The following is a 19,390-nucleotide window of genomic DNA, read 5'->3' on the forward strand; positions in this document are numbered from 1 at the left end:
TTGACCAAGTGAATCTTCAGGTTCATGACAGACCAAGTGAACCCTCAGGTTCATGACTGACCAAGTGAACCTTCAGGTTCATGACTGACCAAGTGAACCTTCAGGTTCATGACTGACCAAGTGAACCCTCAGGTTCATGACTGACCAAGTGAATCTTCAGGTTCATGACTGACCAAGTGAACCTTCAGGTTCATGACTGACCAAGTGAACCTTCAGGTTCATGACAGACCAAGAGAACCTTCAGGTTCACGACTGACCAAGTGAACCTTCAGGTTCATGACTGACCAAGTGAACCTTCAGGTTCATGACTGACCAAGTGAACCCTCAGGTTCATGACTGACCAAGTGAATCTTCAGGTTCATGACTGACCAAGTGAACCTTCAGGTTCATGACTGACCAAGTGAACCTTCAGGTTCATGACAGACCAAGAGAACCTTCAGGTTCACGACTGACCAAGTGAACCTTCAGGTTCACGACTGACCCAACCAACCCTCATGAAATGACTGAACAAGCGAACCCTCAGGTCGTGTCTGAACCAGCTAACCGGTATCGTTCAGAGCAACGAATCTGCTGTATAACGAGAGGAGACTTTTTCCTCGGTGTTTGAAAAGACTTGGGGTAACGTGTCAGCTTCTGAGGACAAGGGCCATACGTGCAGCGAGAGCATGTATCATCCTGAACACCTGAAGAAGATGCTTCAAGTTACTTCAACGGTGGTTCCAAAATGATGCTTTCGGTCTCAAGGAACCCTAAGAATTGATAGGTGTGAAGCTGAAAGAATCAACCAACCAATCTCCTGATGTCGTTTATGCTTCTATTGGGATCGGTCCTTTAAAAATGTAATTTTTTTATGTTAAGTGAGACGGCACTGTTAACTGAAGCTTTAATCAAGGCCATTTCTTTAACGATATATATATATATATATATATATATATATATATATATATATATATATATATATATATATATATATATATATATATATATGTATATATATATATATATGTATATATATATATATATATATATATATATATATATATATATATATATATATATATATATATATATATATTTTTTTTTTTTTTTTTTTTTTTCCCCATACTATTCGCCATTTCCCGCGTTCGCGAGGTAGTGTTAAGAACAGAGGACTGAGCCTTTGAGGAAATATCCTCACTTGGCCCCCTTCTCTGTTCCTTCTTTTGGAAAATCAAAAACGAGAGGGGTGGATTCCCACGACAAGTATTCAAACCAATGCGCTCGACCTCACAAATTGCCCTTTTTCTTTCTATCTGGCTAAGAGTAAGTATCTATTACCCTTTCCTGGAACTGACCACTCCTTTATGGAGCTCATCTGGATATGTTCGTCACACATCACGTTTAGTTTCTTGCATGTAGACGTTTTCTGTGGAGGAGATTTTGTCTCGTTCCGTCGTCTTTAGAAAGAGTTACTGTGGGGACTTTAAGATCTCTTGTACAGGTTACCATTAGGGTACCTGAAATAGGCAAGGATATGTGTGTGTGTGTGTGTGTGTGTGTGTGTGTGTGTGTGTGTGTGTGTGTGTGTGTGTGTGTGTGTGTGTGCGTACATAAAAAGGAGTAAAGATATAGTACGTATATACAAGGTTAAGAGACAGGGCAACACGAGTGTACAATGTCTTCCCGTAACACACAAAAGGTAACGAAGAACTCTCAAGGAAGCTGATGGTTGGGAGGGATGTATAGAGCCAGTGGCATTAAGATATGTTGATGTCGGTTGATGCCTTCATCAGTGTGGCTCGTGGTTTTTCTTTTTCACTCCACCAGAACTCCTAATGCTTCTTACTGGGATGTTATGCTGTTTCTTTGGATCAACTTATATCATCATTTAGAATATCTGGCATCAGAAAAAAGAAATTCGTACATGCTCGCCATTTCCCGCTTGAATGACGTAGCGTCAAGAACAGATGACCGGGACTTAGAAGGTAAAACCCTCACTTGGCTCCTTGCTTTGTACCTTCTTTTGGAAAGCAAAACAGGAAGGAAGGATTTCCAGCAACCCATCCCTGCCCTCTTTAGTCGCCTTCTAGTACACTCAGGGAATACGTGGGCAGCCTTCTTTCTCCCCTAACCCAAGGGATAACATAGAACATATGATAACAAAATTTTGGTGCATGTTATTTGTGCCTCCACCCGACCATAGCACCCAACTCGACCATATTGCTACACATGCTTTCTCCCAGACCGGAGGAGTTCACTTTTTGGACAAAACTCGTGTTTTTCTCTTTTTCCTGCGTTCTCTCCTTTTGAATCTGTCATTTCAACTGGTCTTCCGTAAACTTCACAAGCCCGGACACCTAATCCGTGAGCAATATTACCCGCGTCATACTACATATGTGCCATACTGTTTATAAGGTATGTGACGCGTGCACCATAAAACGTTATCTACCATATTGCATGTATCCCATGTTACATGTGTGCCACATTACATATATCCCATGTTCACGTGTGCCATATTACATATATCCCATATTCACGTGTGGCATATTACAAGTGTGCTGTATTACACGACTACCATTACCCGTGTGTTATATTACAAGTGTGCCACATATGAGGTGTTCATCATGAATCATTTCAAAATTGGAGAATTGAGACATATGCCTTCTCATGTGTATGATCTGTATGTATGTATTATTATGAATACTTGAAAACAGGCACTTTGATGATGCTATTTTGAACTGTAAGTGTGAGAATTATCAGCACGTCTTGGTCAGGAACGTCGTATAGTTTAAATATCCAGCGAGATTATGATTGTGATTCTAACCGTAAACCAATGAAATACGTCGAAAGATATGACATGAACGTTAGACAGGCTTCTGAGAAGAACAGAAAGAAAAAGGAAAAAAAAAAAAGGATTGCTTTGATGTAAACTATATCATTAAGTTAACTATTTCTTAACGACCAAATTAGCCATCCATCCCCCTGTAGTAGGCCTTGGTTTGGTGACCTCCCATCCCCCCTTCCTTCACCCCCCCTCCTCTCTCTCTCTCCCCAACACAAGGAACCATTACCAGGCGTGGTGAGGTGAGGGCTGGTCGCAGGTGTGCAATAAAATCATTTACCAGCCAGGATCACTAATGTCAAAATAATGATTCGCACCTCAGCAGGTAAGGTGATTTACTGGTGCTCTCTCTCTCTCTCTCTCTCTCTCTCTCTCTCTCTCTCTCTCTCTCTCTCTCTCTCTCTCTCTCTCTCTCTCTCTCTCTCTCTCCCTAGCTAAGGCAGACGTGAGGGAAAGGAGGGGTGTGTGTGGGGGGGAGTGGGGTGGAATATCTATCGTGCGGGGGTAGAGAGAGAGAGAGAGAGAGAGAGAGAGAGAGAGAGAGAGAGAGAGAGAGAGAGAGAGAGAGAGAGAGAGAGAGGGGAGGTGGGTGTCTCTGGCCAGGGGGTGGGTCGGTGAGTAGAGGCGACTGGGCCGATGATCATCCCACCATTATGTGGTGATCATGGTCGTAGCGGCGGATCTGCCTGGGTCCCCCAGCGTCGTCCAATTTACCAAATCTTGTTTATTTTCGAGACGAGTTATGGATCCCGATTCCAATTCTATTATCCGTACGTAAAATTTACGTCCAAATCTACATTTTTCTTCGTTGTAATTGCCTTTGCTTTTGGCTGTGCAGTTATCTGTCATCACACCAATAGTATTTTACCTTTCATGAACTTGCTCTCAAAGCCACTGTCGTTATATATAAATACACAAACACACACACACAAATATATATATATATATATATATATATATATATATATATATATATATATATATATATATATATATATATATATATACATATATATATATATATATATATATATATATATATATATATATATATATATATATATATATATATACATATTACATACACCAAATAATGGAAGACGAAGTCAGTACCAGGGAGACTCAAGACCCAAGACGCCCTTTCCTCCACATCAGACGTTTAACATCACCAAGATTAACCCACATACGTCCTGAGGGCGTCCGTCATCAGTGACAGACTCTGGGAATATTAGGAAACATTCGAGTCTACCTTTGTGAGGACAATGGTTCTCCGTGTACTCCCAGTGGGAACAAGCAACCCTCCCTGTTAGGCTCAGTGGCAATTGGAGTCTGCATTACCTTGCAGACATCCACTCGGCTTTTCTGTCGTCCATTGTAACAGCTAACAATCTACCTTAAGCCCCTACGGACTCAGCAGTAGAACATCATCACAGTTTATTTTCTGCAGTTAGAGCTTGTGACACCTGTACTAATAACCCATCTAGACTCCCTCCTCAGTGAAGATACTAACAAAGCAGCATCGTGGAAGCAGAAGGCATGCACCCAGGCCCCAGCCACACTAGACCAAGCTTCAGCCATGCTAGAACAAGCCCCAGCCATGCTAGACTAAGCCCCACCATGCTAGACCAAGTCCTAGCTATGCTAGATCAAACACAAGCCATGCTAGGCCAAGCCCCAGCCATACTAGACCAAGTCCCAGCTATGCTAGACCAAACACAAGCCATGCTAGACCAAGTCCCAGCTATGCTAGACCAAACACAAGCCATGTAAGACCTAGCCCCAAGTATTCTGGATCAAGCCTCAGCCATGCTAGACCAAACCCCAGCTATGCCAGACCAAGCCTCGGCCATGTTAGACCAAGGCCCAGCCATACTAGAACAAACCTTAGCCATGCTAGAATAAGCCCCCGCCAAGCTAGACCAAGCCCTAGCCGTGCTAGATCAAACCCTATCCATGGTAGACAGAGCATCAGCCATGTAAGACCAAGCCCTAGCCATGCTAGACCAAGGCCCATCTATGCTAGACCAATCCCCAGCCATGCTAGACCAAGCCTCAGCTATAATACACCAAATCCTAGCCGTGCTAGACCAAGCCTCAACCATGCCATACCAAGTCCCGGCCATGCTAGATCAAGCCCCAGCCGTGTTAGACCTAGCTCCAGCCATTCTAGACCAAGCCTCAGCCATGCTAGACCAAGCCTCAGCCATGCTAGACTAAGCCTCAGCCATGCTAGACCAAGCCTCAGCCATGCTAGACCAAGCCTCAGCCATGATAGACCAAGCCTCAGCCAAGCTAGACCAAGCCTCAGCCAATATGTTCCGAGGTGTAAGAGTGACCCGTCTGCCAGACACAGTGAAATTAAGGACATCGCTTCAGGAATTCATCCTTCTGCTGAGCATCCAGTTAAGAGAACACCCCAGCTCCTCATGCCTGATGGAAGTGACAGGCGCTCTGCCGGTGTGGCATCATATGCCCGAAAGAGAGACAGGCGGGTGAGATGGAACTACATAACCATATGTGCTATACGTGTCATCATAATGAAGCAACGAGAGTCCCACCTCATTATGCTCGGTACTTGTTTCAAATGCAACGGTACTAAACCCCCTTCCACCGAAACCACTCTCTCGCTAACCCCCAACCCTCCACCGAAACCACTCTCTCGCTAATCCCCAACCCTCCACCGAAACCACTCTCTCGCTAACCCCCAACCCTCAAGTTAAAATAAAAAGCTTACCCCCTTCCTCACACCTCAGTAACCACTACTCACAGATCCCCCCCAACCTAACAAATATAACAATGACAAAATACATACACACTGAAATCACCCAATGAGCACCAAGCCCCAACTCAGTCTTAAACTTCAACTTACCTGACATACACCCATTAGAAACTGCACTCCCCAGCCAAACACGAGGCACACTCCCCCGCTCACGCTTTGGACGTCACTTATCACTACAACACCACAAGGATCGTTTCATCACATCCCAACATCCTTCATGCCCGTGAAGCAAGAGCTCATTTGCCCTGCCCTTTCCGTACATGGACGCAGACACATCATAACACTTTATGACCTGTGGTCCCCACTGGCTGCCGTGGCCAACTTCCTGAGCGCTGCAAGAGCCTTAAAATGATAAAAGGGACTCCTGGGGCTGAAAGGTATGATTATATATATATATATATATATATATATATATATGCTGGGGAAAATTATGAATGAAGAGGGATATATTTTTAAAGTTCAGGTAAAACAGACATACACATTTCGAGTGCGTAGAAAAGTGTATAGTTATAGGAAATAATTTTCGGATAACTGACTCCAAACACGATCAGAGATGAAGGTTGATTACCGGCTCGTAAACCTGGAGAGCAGATCGGTACGTGGATATCGCACGTATATTTCCAGAAGACGTTTGTTCAAATATGTATTTTCGATGTTAACGCGACTGAATGTCTTGAAAGCATCAGTACACGTGAAATCTGCCCATAAGATTGTCGAGCATGATATATGGCCAGATATATTATCACACACGTCGTGGTGAGGCCCCCTGATCTCCGGCACATAACAAGGGAGCTGTGATAACCCGCAGACCAAGCACCAGCGCCTTCCGTGTGGACATAACACTCCTAAACGGACTGACAGTTCGATTTCGTATTTTCATGATGATCGGATACGTTTGCCAGCCATGTGAGCAGGCATTACATGGCTCTCTCTTGAACCGAGTCTGAAAATTGGTCCCGCGTGGCCTGTAAAGTTAAAAGCTCCCGACACGATTCATCTCGGCAATTTGATGCTCATCTCCTGGCTCAAAAAATGAGGCATCACATCCCAGAGGTCTTGTGAAGGCACGTGAGGTCAGGTCCATGAGGGGGGAGAGTGAGGCGAGGGCCGGACAGGTCAGGTCACATCGGAGGAGGCGACTCCACTGTGGCAACATTGTGTTATGTATGATAATCCCTTAAGATCAATGTAAATGTAAATTGCTTATGTAAATGATACAGAGATATCACGAAACCTCATGAAAATATCACGGTAAGTTATGTTGATAAGATCATGAGGTATACAGGAGTCTGACATGGACCAAATACAGAGTGAAAATGTGTGTGTGGTTTTATAATCGTCTTTAACACCTGAAGAAGGTGTTACAGATGATTTTTTTTCGGTTGGTGGATGTAGAGCACGACAATGACGACCTTAACGACCCCCGGCAGTTGATGGGACTAAAGCTCAAACAACCAGCCTGAGCTCTGAGGGAGGGTGTGTGTGACGCAGGTCCCCCGACACTCCTACGTAAAGAGAAGCTAAAATTAACCTGACTCTGTACAAGGTTGTACGTCCTTATCCAGGGTTATTTCAACCATTGGACTGAACTACTGCATCAGAACCTTGGAACCCATGGGTAGCCACTACAATGGCTAGAAAAACCTAAAAATAAATGTTCAACGCTGAGATTTGGGCCGTCATCACGACCTGTGTTGTTTTGATTGACACGTACTCAATAACACGTACACAGTGACACCCACACTATGACAACCCCCACACAGTAACACGTACACAGTGATGACAACCACACTGTGACACCCCCACACAGTAACACGTACACAGTGACACCTTACACAGTAACACAGTCTACAGCGACACCCACATTGTGACACCCCACATAGTAACACGTACACAAAGACACCCATACAGAGACACCGCACAAATTAACACGTACACAGTGACACCCCACACAGTAACATGTACTAAGCGACACTCACACTATGACAACCCACACAGTAACACGTATACAGTGATGACAACCACACTATGACAACCCACACAGTAATACGTATACAGTGACACCCACGGATTGACACCGACACACTGACACCACTATAAAGTGGATAAGGAAATATTCAACAAACTTTACGTCGGTGGTTTAGGCTAAAACTGGAATACGCTTCTCCAGTTTTATCCCAGCGCCTCAAGAAGCACAAAGAACTAACAGAAAACGTCGAGAGGAGAGCAGCAAAAATGGTACCAGAATTCTGAGAAGTCAGCTTAACACTAAAGATTTGTACAGCATGGAAGAGAGAAGAGTAGGCGTGACTTAATCACGGTCTTAAGCTTAAAACTAAATTTGATAAATTGAACATTAAAGAACTTTTCGAGAAATGAAAAAAAAAACAGAAAAACCAGGAAGAAACTCGTGAGGGAAGATGTTAGGAAGTAGTTCTGTAATACAGTGTGATGAAGGAATGGAATGAACTGGGTAATGGAACTGTGAATGTGGACAACATACAGAAGCTTAAAAAGTCGTATGATAGCAGAAGAAAGTTCAAGACATGGGACCCCCAAGTGTCTAGCACTCCCTACCCGTTACGTCATGTCTCACATTATCAAAAATTATCCGAAATCTGCTTATTGTAAACAGTTTACAGGTGGCCTGTCTTATCTAATCATAGTTACTCAGCATTTTTGTAAACAGTTCACTTACAAGGTAAATTGCCAAGTGATTCATTAAATGCTGTCCAATTCTTAGTAGCGTTTTTCTCCCTCCGTAACTTAATATAACTCAATCACTGAGGCGCAGTCCCTGCACCTTTTATGCACTGTAGCCTTATTTTTCTCCTGTGTGTGCCACGCCCACACGACGGGTAAAGGAGCACAATACGTTGGCCGTTTTTGCGGGAAAGATGATAATCCATCCTCTCCGTAGAATGTGATTAGGACATTGCACTGGTTTTCCTTCTTAGTTACACCCACACAGTGATAAGTACACAGCGACACCCACACAGTAATAAGTACACAGCGACACCCACACAGTGATAAGTACACAGCGACACCCACACAGTAATAAGTACACAGCGACACCCACACAGTAATAAGTACACAGCGACACCCACATAGTAATAAGTACACAGCGGCACCCACACAGTAATAAGTACACAGCGACACCCACACAGTAATAAGTACACAGAGACACCCACACAGAAATAAGTACACAGCGACTCCTACACAGTAATAAGTACACAGCGACACCCACACAGAAATAAGTACACAGCGACACCCACATAGTAATAAGTACACAGCGACACCCACACAGTAATAAGTACACAGCGGCACCCACACAGTAATAAGTACACAGCGACACCCACATAGTAATAAGTACACAGCGACACCCACACAGTAATAAGTACACAGAGACACCCACACAGAAATAAGTACACAGCGACTCCTACACAGTAATAAGTACACAGCGACACCCACACAGAAATAAGTACACAGCGACTCATACAAAGTAATAAGTACACAGCGACACCCACACAGTAATAAGCACACAACGACACCCACACGGAAACATATACTCAGTGACTGCCACATAGTAACACGTCCTGGGTGACACACACACACAGCGACACGTAACACCGTTGGGCAATCTGAAGACAACACAGATGTATGGCTGGATTTCCTACACATCTCGTTATGTTCACGAAAACATGATGGACAAGATATCTAGTTCCATACAGTCATCACCTACGTCGAGCCATCCGTAATCGCCATTTCCGCAGTCTAAATATTGTCCAGTGGATACTATTAATCATGAGTCTCAGACTCCGGCACACGAGTAGTGTTGATCATTGTAGATATTGATCTGATATGTGAGTTTTTCACAGTGCCTTTATTCCACCCCTGGAAATTTCCCCACCTCCCGTTCACATATACCTGTATCCCTATATACAGTCAAATGTTTACTGCTGTAGATGTCGTGCCCACACCATACCATGGAGGGCGGTAAATAAAGTGATTACACTGAACCAACTTGTTCCTAGGGCGGCTGATATTTTGATCTACTGCTTTTATGTATAATGGTAAACAAACGTGTTTATTTTCTATTCAGTACATACCCTGCTGGGGGAAGGGAACGCACCGGACCGTGGACAGGGGAACGAAACAACTTTTTCGACCAAAAGCAACTTCCACAAACGGAAGCTATAGGGATGCATCATCCATCTGTTCCTCCTACAACGATGAGGGGCTGGTTAGGGCGCCCTCTGCACGCTACCACGACACCTCCCTCAAGTGTGGTCCGGAGGCAGGTCAGGAGAACACCCTATCTACAGCCTCGTTGTGATGTCCAGTGCGGTGGTCTACGGCCGCGGCCGCCCGCCCGCCAACCAGACCACCAGGGCTGGAGGGAGCGCACACTGACCGCCCGGCTGTGAGGGCGAGAGGGACGGAGAGGGTGACCCAGGGACAGAAGAGGGAGTGACGGTCGGTGCTCACCCTTTCTACGGGAACTGGGGATGGAGAAGGAGGAGGAGGAGGGGAATGAGAAAGAGCTCCTCCGAAACTTTGTTCCTAATAATTTTTATGCACAAGTCTTGTGCCAACACGAACATTCAGTTCATCCTGGACGATTAGATTGTGCATAGTTGACCCAGATGACAACGCCACCTACACACAGACTCACATCTGCAGCCAGGGGTGGCGTGGTAATCACCAGACTACAGTATGTTAACTGTAGAGAGACAGAAAATGACCTTCTGAATGTTAAGAGCTATTATTACCTATGATAAGCCACATCACTAATATATATATATATATATATATATATATATATATATATATATATATATATATATATATATATATATATATATATATATTCCCAGTGAAATTCACTGGTGATTTATCAATTAGTATGACAAATAAACGACTATATCATTTGTAAAAAAAATTCATTTTTTCTCACAAATACAAGATTTTGATACATTTGTTTCCTTATTTATCCAATCCAGACGGGCATTAGAGACTTTCAAACTGAAACAGTTGAAGAATTTTACTCTTTAAGAATCACTGGCGCTGCATGGGTTCAAGGCTGACCACAGAGAGGCACAGCTTCACTATGGTTAAGAACCAACGCTCTGAACCATATGGCTCCTGGACACAATACAGGAGGTAGTGATGGTGGTAGTGGTGGTGACAGTGATGGTGATGGTGCTGTTGTTGATGGTGGTGGTGATGGTGATTGTGGTGGGGAACCATGGCTCTTGATTGTAATTCAAAAGCGGTGACATTATTAGTTTACATAATTCCTGGTAAATTTAAGCAACATTCTTCTCTATGTTTGCTGAGACGGCACGGGCAAGTAAATGTCCTCATCTAGGCCATATTATGAACGCTATATATATATATATATATATATATATATATATATATATATATATATATATATATATATATATATATATATCTTTGCTAACTTAAGGGATTTATCAATGAAAGATCTAGGGTACTTTAACTTGGATCCAATTGAATATATCTTCTCAAACTCATCATCAAAATGCTCTGGATTGCAAATACGTAATGCCCTAAGGAACATAGATTGAAATTATGATAATTTAACTCTGTTATGTTGAGGTGAGTAATAATGGACATATGAGCATACACTGGTATGTTTTCTGTATATGCTAAACTTAAACTTGTTTCTTTGCCTATGGATCATTCAGTCTAAAAATAGTAAATATATATATATATATATATATATATATATATATATATATATATATATATATATATATATATATATACTAAGCAAGGTACCCAATTTATCGACCAACCGCTAAAGGTGGATGAACAGCTGGGTTGACTGCGCAGTGACTGCCACAACCAGGATTCGAATCTGTGCATGCTCGACCTTGAGCGACCAGCGAATACGTCATGGTCAGCAAGACTAACTGCTACACAAAGGAGCTCCATATCGTTACTGGAAACGTGAGACTGAATCTGTTAAATCACTAGTTTTCTGTACTGTAAAACGTGTTATATATATTCCATGTAGTCGTAAGCCTCAACACCAGGGCCAGCAGGACCTCACTGGAATGTGACAATTGAATCATACACACTTCGCCCTCCTCTCAGTAGGCCGCCGCCGAAAACGCACGTAGCTCCTGTATCTCTCGCCCAACTTGCATCGTAGGAAGACTCTGGTCCAGGCCAGTGCCTGGCCCTGTAAACAGTGCCATAAGCGCGGCACCGAGCCCGTCAACGTGCCAGATGTTTACTTGGCCCCTCGTTGTATCCCACCTTAAGCATGGGCAGGCCCGACGCCCCAGCTGTGTGTCAGCTGGTGCGTGTGGTCATCTCTCAAGACGCATTAACATCTGCAAACGTCAGAATCTGCACGTTATCTGTATCACCAATAAACAACGGGTTCCTCAGAGCCATAGATCTTGGTGTCTATACATCTATATTCGCGCTATACTCGCTGCAGATCCATTTATTTACCATATGCCTCGAGTATTACCAAAACAGGGATTCGCCCGGCCTTAATCCCATCGAGCCGCTGTAAGTGGCGAGATTCGCTTGACAATAGGGAGTAAGTATTATTTTATGGCTTTACAGCGCCCGGGGGACCGCTACTCTATGAATATGGTGCTCTGCCCACCGACTCTGCCGACCGCCCGCCCCCTATTCTCTCTCTCTCTCTCTCTCTCTACCTCACCCCTCACCCTCTCCCTTGCCCCTCTCCCTCACCGCTCATCGCCTCCCTCCTCCCGAGAACTGCCTCAGGCCACCGCCCCTAGAAAACCTCCCTCCTGGTATTGTGAATGAGGGGAGCTGCTTATGACACTGAGGTGATTACGGCCATTTAAGCTTATTAGTTTACATCAGGACATTACGTAAAGACAGTCCAGTGTATAACAGACAGACAGACAGATAGAGAAAGGACAGGAGGGAGAGGTGAGCGGCACGACACAGCTGGTTGGACCGAAGTGGATGATGGAGGGACAAAAGGTCGCCACAGTCACTATCCGCAGCTGTCACCCCTTCCACTGTTCACACGTGCCATCACAAATCACTGGCCATAGCTGTTATCATCGTCATTATCCACAGTTATCATCACTGTGTCTGTCCCCAGGCGTCATCACTGTCACGGACCAGACTTGTCATCCCTGTCACCATCCACAGATGTCATCCCTGTCACTATCAACAGTCATCATCCCTGTCACCATCCACACTCGTCATCCCTGTCACTATCCACACTCGTCATCCCTGTTCATCCCTGTCACTATCCACACTCGTCATCCCTGTTCATCCCTGTCACTATCCACACTCGTCATCCCTGTCACTATCTACAGGTCTCATCCCTGTCACGATCAACAGATGTCATCCCTGTCACTATCCACAGCTGTCATCCCTGTCACTATCCACAGCTGTCATCCCTGTCACTATCTGTCATTCATAACAATGTCCACAGCTATTATCTCTGTCACTGTCCACATTCGTCACCCCCCCGTCACTACCCACAGCTCTCATCCCTGTCACTGTCAACGGCTGTGAATGATTCTGGATCTCGTCATCATAGGAGACTTACAACAGAAGACATATCGCGGCATTTGTCTATGTAGGATGATGACGATGAGAGGACAAGTGATGGTGTGGCGTCCCTCATCATGGAGTCAGATCATGAGAAGAATGTCTGGGATTACAGCTGCTGACGGCCGTTAGAGAAACAGATGTGGGTGGCAACTCTCGGGACAGATGTGGACAGTGACTGTGATGATAGATGTGGACAGTGACTGTGATGAGAGATGTGGACAGTGACTGTGATGAGAGATGTGGACAGCGACTGTGATGAGAGCTGTGGACAGTGACTGTGATGAGAGATGTGGACAGTGACTGTGATGAGAGATGTGGACAGTGACTGTGATGAGAGATGTGGACAGTGACTGTGATGAGAGATGTAGACAGTGACTGTGATGAAAGATGTGGACAGTGACTGTGATGAGAGATGTGGACAGTGACTGTGATGAGAGATGTGGACAGTGACTGTGATGAGAGATGTGGACAGTGACTGTGATGTTAGATGTGGGCAGTGACTGATAACAGATGTGGACAAAACAAGGGATGTTGTGAGGAAAGCCGAAGAGAAAGACGCTGAATCAAGTTACTGTTATGAACAGTGAATATCATAAGATTTCACTATTGCTTCAGATCACGACTGTGACAACGATCGCTGTGAACAGTGAAATTCACGATTTCAGTGATGGCTATGTTTCCCCCCAAGGGACGGAGAGGAGTATAGTCTTGTCAAGGATCCTCTCGCTCCAAAGGAGTCCCCAACACTTTGCCTCATATGAGCTTCGTAAACACGGTCTTCAGTTTGTACAGCTCCTCTCCATACTCCTTCGCTGATTCTCGCTTTACCCAAGTAGCGCCATGAATGGACAAGACAACGGTCTCGTTTGCTCTTCTCCTCGCTCCAGCTGTCACGTATAGTGCATCGAAACCAGAGTACGCCATCCACCGTCAAGCCCAAAGACCCATTCTGTGGTTTCCCCGAGCCGCTGCATACACCATGGTCCTTTGATGATGTTAATGAACCATAGAAAGGTGTGTGGGGGCCTGGCTCTGGATACGGGGCTCTACTTGCAGTGACCATTACACATGACCTCCAGAGAGTGGATGTGAGCTGTAAATGCCGTTCATTCCTTTGCTCCTGGCGCTGCCTTGCTAAACTGGGAAACAGGAAAAGGGAGAGAGAGAGAGAGAGAGAGAGAGAGAGAGAGAGAGAGAGAGAGAGAGAGAGAGAGAGAGAGAGAGAGAGAGAGAGTCTTCTTCGTACCGATTTACGTAACTGTAACGACCTGACCCCTTGTATGAAGCCTGACCCAGCAAAAATCTTTGAAGTTAATGTAGAATCAGTTTCATGATGGGCAATGACGCATTCACGAGCCATCCGGGTTCAAGCCCGCGTAGGTCCGAATCCTGGCTGCGGTAGGGAGTCTGCAGTCACCCCTGGTGTTCATCCTTACTTTAGGGGTATGTCGATAAATTGTGTACATGGCTTAGCTCTCTCTCTCTCTCTCTCTCTCTCTCTCTATATATATATATATATATATATATATATATATATATATATATATGTGTGTGTGTGTGTGTGTGTGTGTGTGTGTGTGTGTGTGTTATGTGTGTGTGTTGTGTGTGTGTGTGTGTGTGTGTGTGTGTGTGTGTGTTGTGTGTGTGTCGTAAATAAGATGACCTTGATTAGGGCATTCACTCACCCATGCCATCTCAGCAGACATAAGAAAAAACTGATGCCAAGGAAATATAACTTGCTTCTATATAGTGGACTCAGTCATGCAATCTGTATAACAAAATTCTTATAAAAAGTTTTCAGAATCTGCCCGATATATAGGCATGGTACAAATGGTTCAGAATCTATATTGCAAAATCAAACCCTTCATTTTGAAAAGGAGGGCTTACTCCTGCTTTACAATACCCAATAGAAAGAAGCTAACACAGAACAAGTAACGCTTCACATGATCTTCCTCAAAACCAAAGCGTAGCTGAATCCATCTTTAATAACGTGGCAGACGATTTGTGGTAAATAGCGTCGCTTCGGTATAGACCTTTGAAATCTAGTACTAGGTCTGTAGATAGAAAATTGGAGAGTGTACAGAAACACTTAGGTGTTTAACAGAGCAAACTTGCCTCATTATTCGCCATATTGAAAATATCGCTTAACCTTCTCGAGAGTTTTCTATTTTGATAATAATATATACAGGTAAACACACAAATGTCAGCCAAGTAACTTAAAAAGAAAGAACTTGCTTATAAAATATTTACCTGTAATGATGTCTTATCTGATGACATTATTTCAAATGGTACTTGAATGAGATTAAATATCACTTCCATTCTGTGTGACTAACACAAAAAAACGCTGAAGAAACAGAAGAGAAACGACAAACATAAAACTGTTCCGCAAATATCAGATCACCTCTTGAGACGTGTTTTTGAATTCCTATCATTTTACGGATCTTGACGTCACTTTAGGAAGAAAACAATATAGAAACCAGTTTCGTGAAGGTAAGTTTCCCTTCCACAGGAACCCAACCTTCAGGAGTACTTCAGACGCAGATAATTCTGTCGACTCCACTGTCACATAACATACGCCCTCACGGACACGCTACACGGTAAGATAGATATAGTGTCTTACACCTCCGCATATCCTCAAAAAGACTCAGTCGAACGATACTTTTGCTAGTTCGTTGATCATAAGCTTTTCCACCCGCAGTGTAACTATAGGTAGGCGTAATCTATTAACGAAAAGGCGTAGAATCCCGATGGGAACTTCACACTCCTTATCCATCATTTCCCTGCGACTGAGAGCAGCGCAGCCTTAAAGCTGCAGGAACCCCTCCAGAGAAGGAGTCTTGGGATTATATTATAACAATGATAATAACTATGATGATAGAAATGAAGATAATAATACTTGTTATAATGTTAATGAACATAAACAAAACAACAATATACAAAATAATAATGATAATAATAGTAATAATAATAATAACAATACTAATAATAGTAATAATAATAATAATAATAATAATAATAATAATAATAATAATAATGATAATAAAAATGATACCACCACTACTACTACTACTACTACTAATAATAATAATAATGATAATAATGATTATAATAATAACAATAATAATGATAATGACATAAATACACATTACTGGTATCATTATATATTATAACCCAGGGTCCATTTCATGAGGGTTGCTGCTGCTTCGAAGCTGTGCTACAATCAGGAGCAGGGAAACGATGGACTCTGGTTCAAGAAGTTCCTCGACGAAGACTAAACTGCCTTTGTTACAAACACTCACAGTGAAACCACAGACAGGCGGAGCCCAGTAAAACACACAGACCCACCCACCCACCCACCCACACACACACACACATATATATATATATATATATATATATATATATATATATATATATATATATATATATAGTGCGTTATGTGGTTACGCCGTGAGTGAGAAGTCAACTCCGGCAGGATTGGATCAACATCAGTGGAGGGAAAGAAGTACAATGCAATATCGTCGAGGAACTTCTCACTCCACATGAATCCATACTTTCCCTGCTCCTGAATAGAGCGAAGCTTTAAAGATGCAGGAACCCCATTAGATGGTTCCTGGGATTACATCATTAAAAAAAATCACATATACAGGTGTTCATGCACCCCTTAGGTAGGACTTACGCAGCTCCAGGGCTGCTCTGTATGCGGAAGCAGGGTAAGGTGGGTTCCTTCGGAGATGGAATGCTCTCGACGACACTGTGCCTCTTAAAGTCCCTTAAGTGTGGATGATTCAGCCTCGTAAAAAGAGACGTGTTGCTCGCGTTATTTATGAATATATATATATATATATATATATATATATATATATATATATATATATATATATATATATATATAATGAAAATAGTGTAATGGACGCCCACTTTCATAGAACATATCGCTCTCCAACAGTAAGGATGCGAACTCCTTACTCCAATTTGGTCTCCCACTTCCTCGTTCCCTCCACCTCTGGCACATATATCCTCTTGGTCAATCTTTCCTCACTCATTCTCTCCATGTGCCCAAACCATTTCAAAACACCCTCTTCTGCTCTCTCAACCACGCTCTTTTTATTTCCACACATCTCTCTTACCCTTACATTACTTACTCGATCAAACCACCTCACACCACACATTGTCCTCAAACATCTCATTTCCAGCACATCCACCCTCCTGCGCACAACTCTATCCATAGCCCACGAGACGTATTCCCTGCGTGTCGTAGAAGGCGACTTAAAGGGGAGGGAGCGGGGGGCTGGAAATCCTCCCCTCTCGTTTTTTTTTTTTTCTTTTTTTCCAAAAGAAGGAACAGGGGGGGGGGGGGGGGGGGCCAGGTGAGGATATTCCAAAAAAGGCCCAGTCCTCTGTTCTTAACGCTACCTCGCTAACGCGGGAAATGGCGAATAGTTTAAAAGAAAAAAAGAATATATATATATATATATATATATATATATATATATATATATATATATATATGATTCTATTCCGTACCTGTTTGCTGTTTCCCGAGTGACTAAGGTAGCGCTAAGAATATGTGAGTGAGCCTTAAAAGGAAAAAAAAAATCTTCACTCAGCTCTGTCTTCTCTTCTTTTGAAACGTAATGATACAGTAGGGGAGGATTTCCTGTCCATTGCTCCTAATCCTTTTTTGTCGCTTTCTACGACAAGCAGGAGACATATGAGCAGTATTCTTCACAATAACGATAACAGCAATAATGACAATATTAATGATATTAATATTAATAATAATCAATATTAATAATCTAATTTCAATAATATTAACAATTACTATTATGAAATCAATAATAATGATAACAATAATAGTAATGATTATGATAATAATTCATGTAAGCGATAAGACCTGAACGTGATGTACACAATCTATGCGCCACATTACATCACTGTTCACCTTCAGGTATTCTGGGAGCGTCAACGTCTGCAATTCGTCGTGGTGCAGGTCCTATCAGCCTTCACAACTACGCCTTCTCTAAAACCAGTCAACCAGGCACCAGCCTCCTTGTTATCCGATCACCCACCAACCATCATCCTTCTCATCCGATCACCCACCAATCATCATCCTTTTCATCCGATCACCCACCAATCATCATCCTTATCCCATCACACAGCAATCATCATCCTTCAACACCTGTTTTTCTCTTAGTATCATCCTCTTCCGATCATTCAACACACATAACACTTTACAACTTGGCTTTTTGATATGAATACGATTATAATCCTTCCCATCTAATCATCCGGCGCACAATATCATTCACAACCAGGTCCTCAGTTCACAACTCAAAGCCCACGCAGTATCTCATCTATACCTCATGAAGTAGTTACATTCATATATGAAAACAATATTCCATGAAATGTATATTACAGCCCACTGAACAGGGAACACTACCTCCGATAGGGTGAATCCTCACAACCCTTCAACAAGGTTATCAAACCTTTCACAATCTCTTTTTTTAGGCAAAATATACCTAACGTAACTTTCAGGGAGCATCATGATTGCAACTATTTTCCAGGTATAACCAACACCTGTAAAATGGATGGTGTCTCGTCCTGCACCAGCAAGTGTCTGCAGCTCTCGTTCGTGCCCGTGGGCGTCCCGTCTCCAGCCTAGACAAGGCTGCTATGGCGCCGCTGCCCGATCAACACTAAGCGACTAGCGCGGAGCTCGAAAAATATTCATTGGTACGAATACACCGTCAATTCGTCTTGTTTTGGAAGTCTTTAGATCGTAAATCTTGTAGCAGTGGTAACATGCTGAAGTATATTAACTGATTCGGGTCCCTGTTGTTCATTCTGGGGTAAACATATTAATCTTACCGATACAAGTACGGGGTTTGCGTAGAGCGGACAACATGGCATCATAAGGATGGCGAATAGAATATGATAAAAGTCCTTAACTCCGAATAGCTTATACCTCGACAAACGCAGCGTTGAATTAACATCTCGTATGTAGATGTTCAAACTAGTCAAACGTCCAATGAGAGCGAAAGGATAAGATAAAGGTAAGGAGGGACACCAGGACGTCTGTACGGTGTTAAACCAAGTCTGGTTTCTCATACTTGGCGTGAGATGGCGCGCGGAGGCAGTGGGCTGGAACTGTTGAGTTCCAAGTGGTATCCGTATGGAGTTTCGAAATCTCAGTGTTATACTGT

The sequence above is a fragment of the Panulirus ornatus genome, chromosome 37 (genome assembly GCF_036320965.1).
Source record: "Panulirus ornatus isolate Po-2019 chromosome 37, ASM3632096v1, whole genome shotgun sequence".
NCBI lineage: Eukaryota > Metazoa > Arthropoda > Malacostraca > Decapoda > Palinuridae > Panulirus > Panulirus ornatus.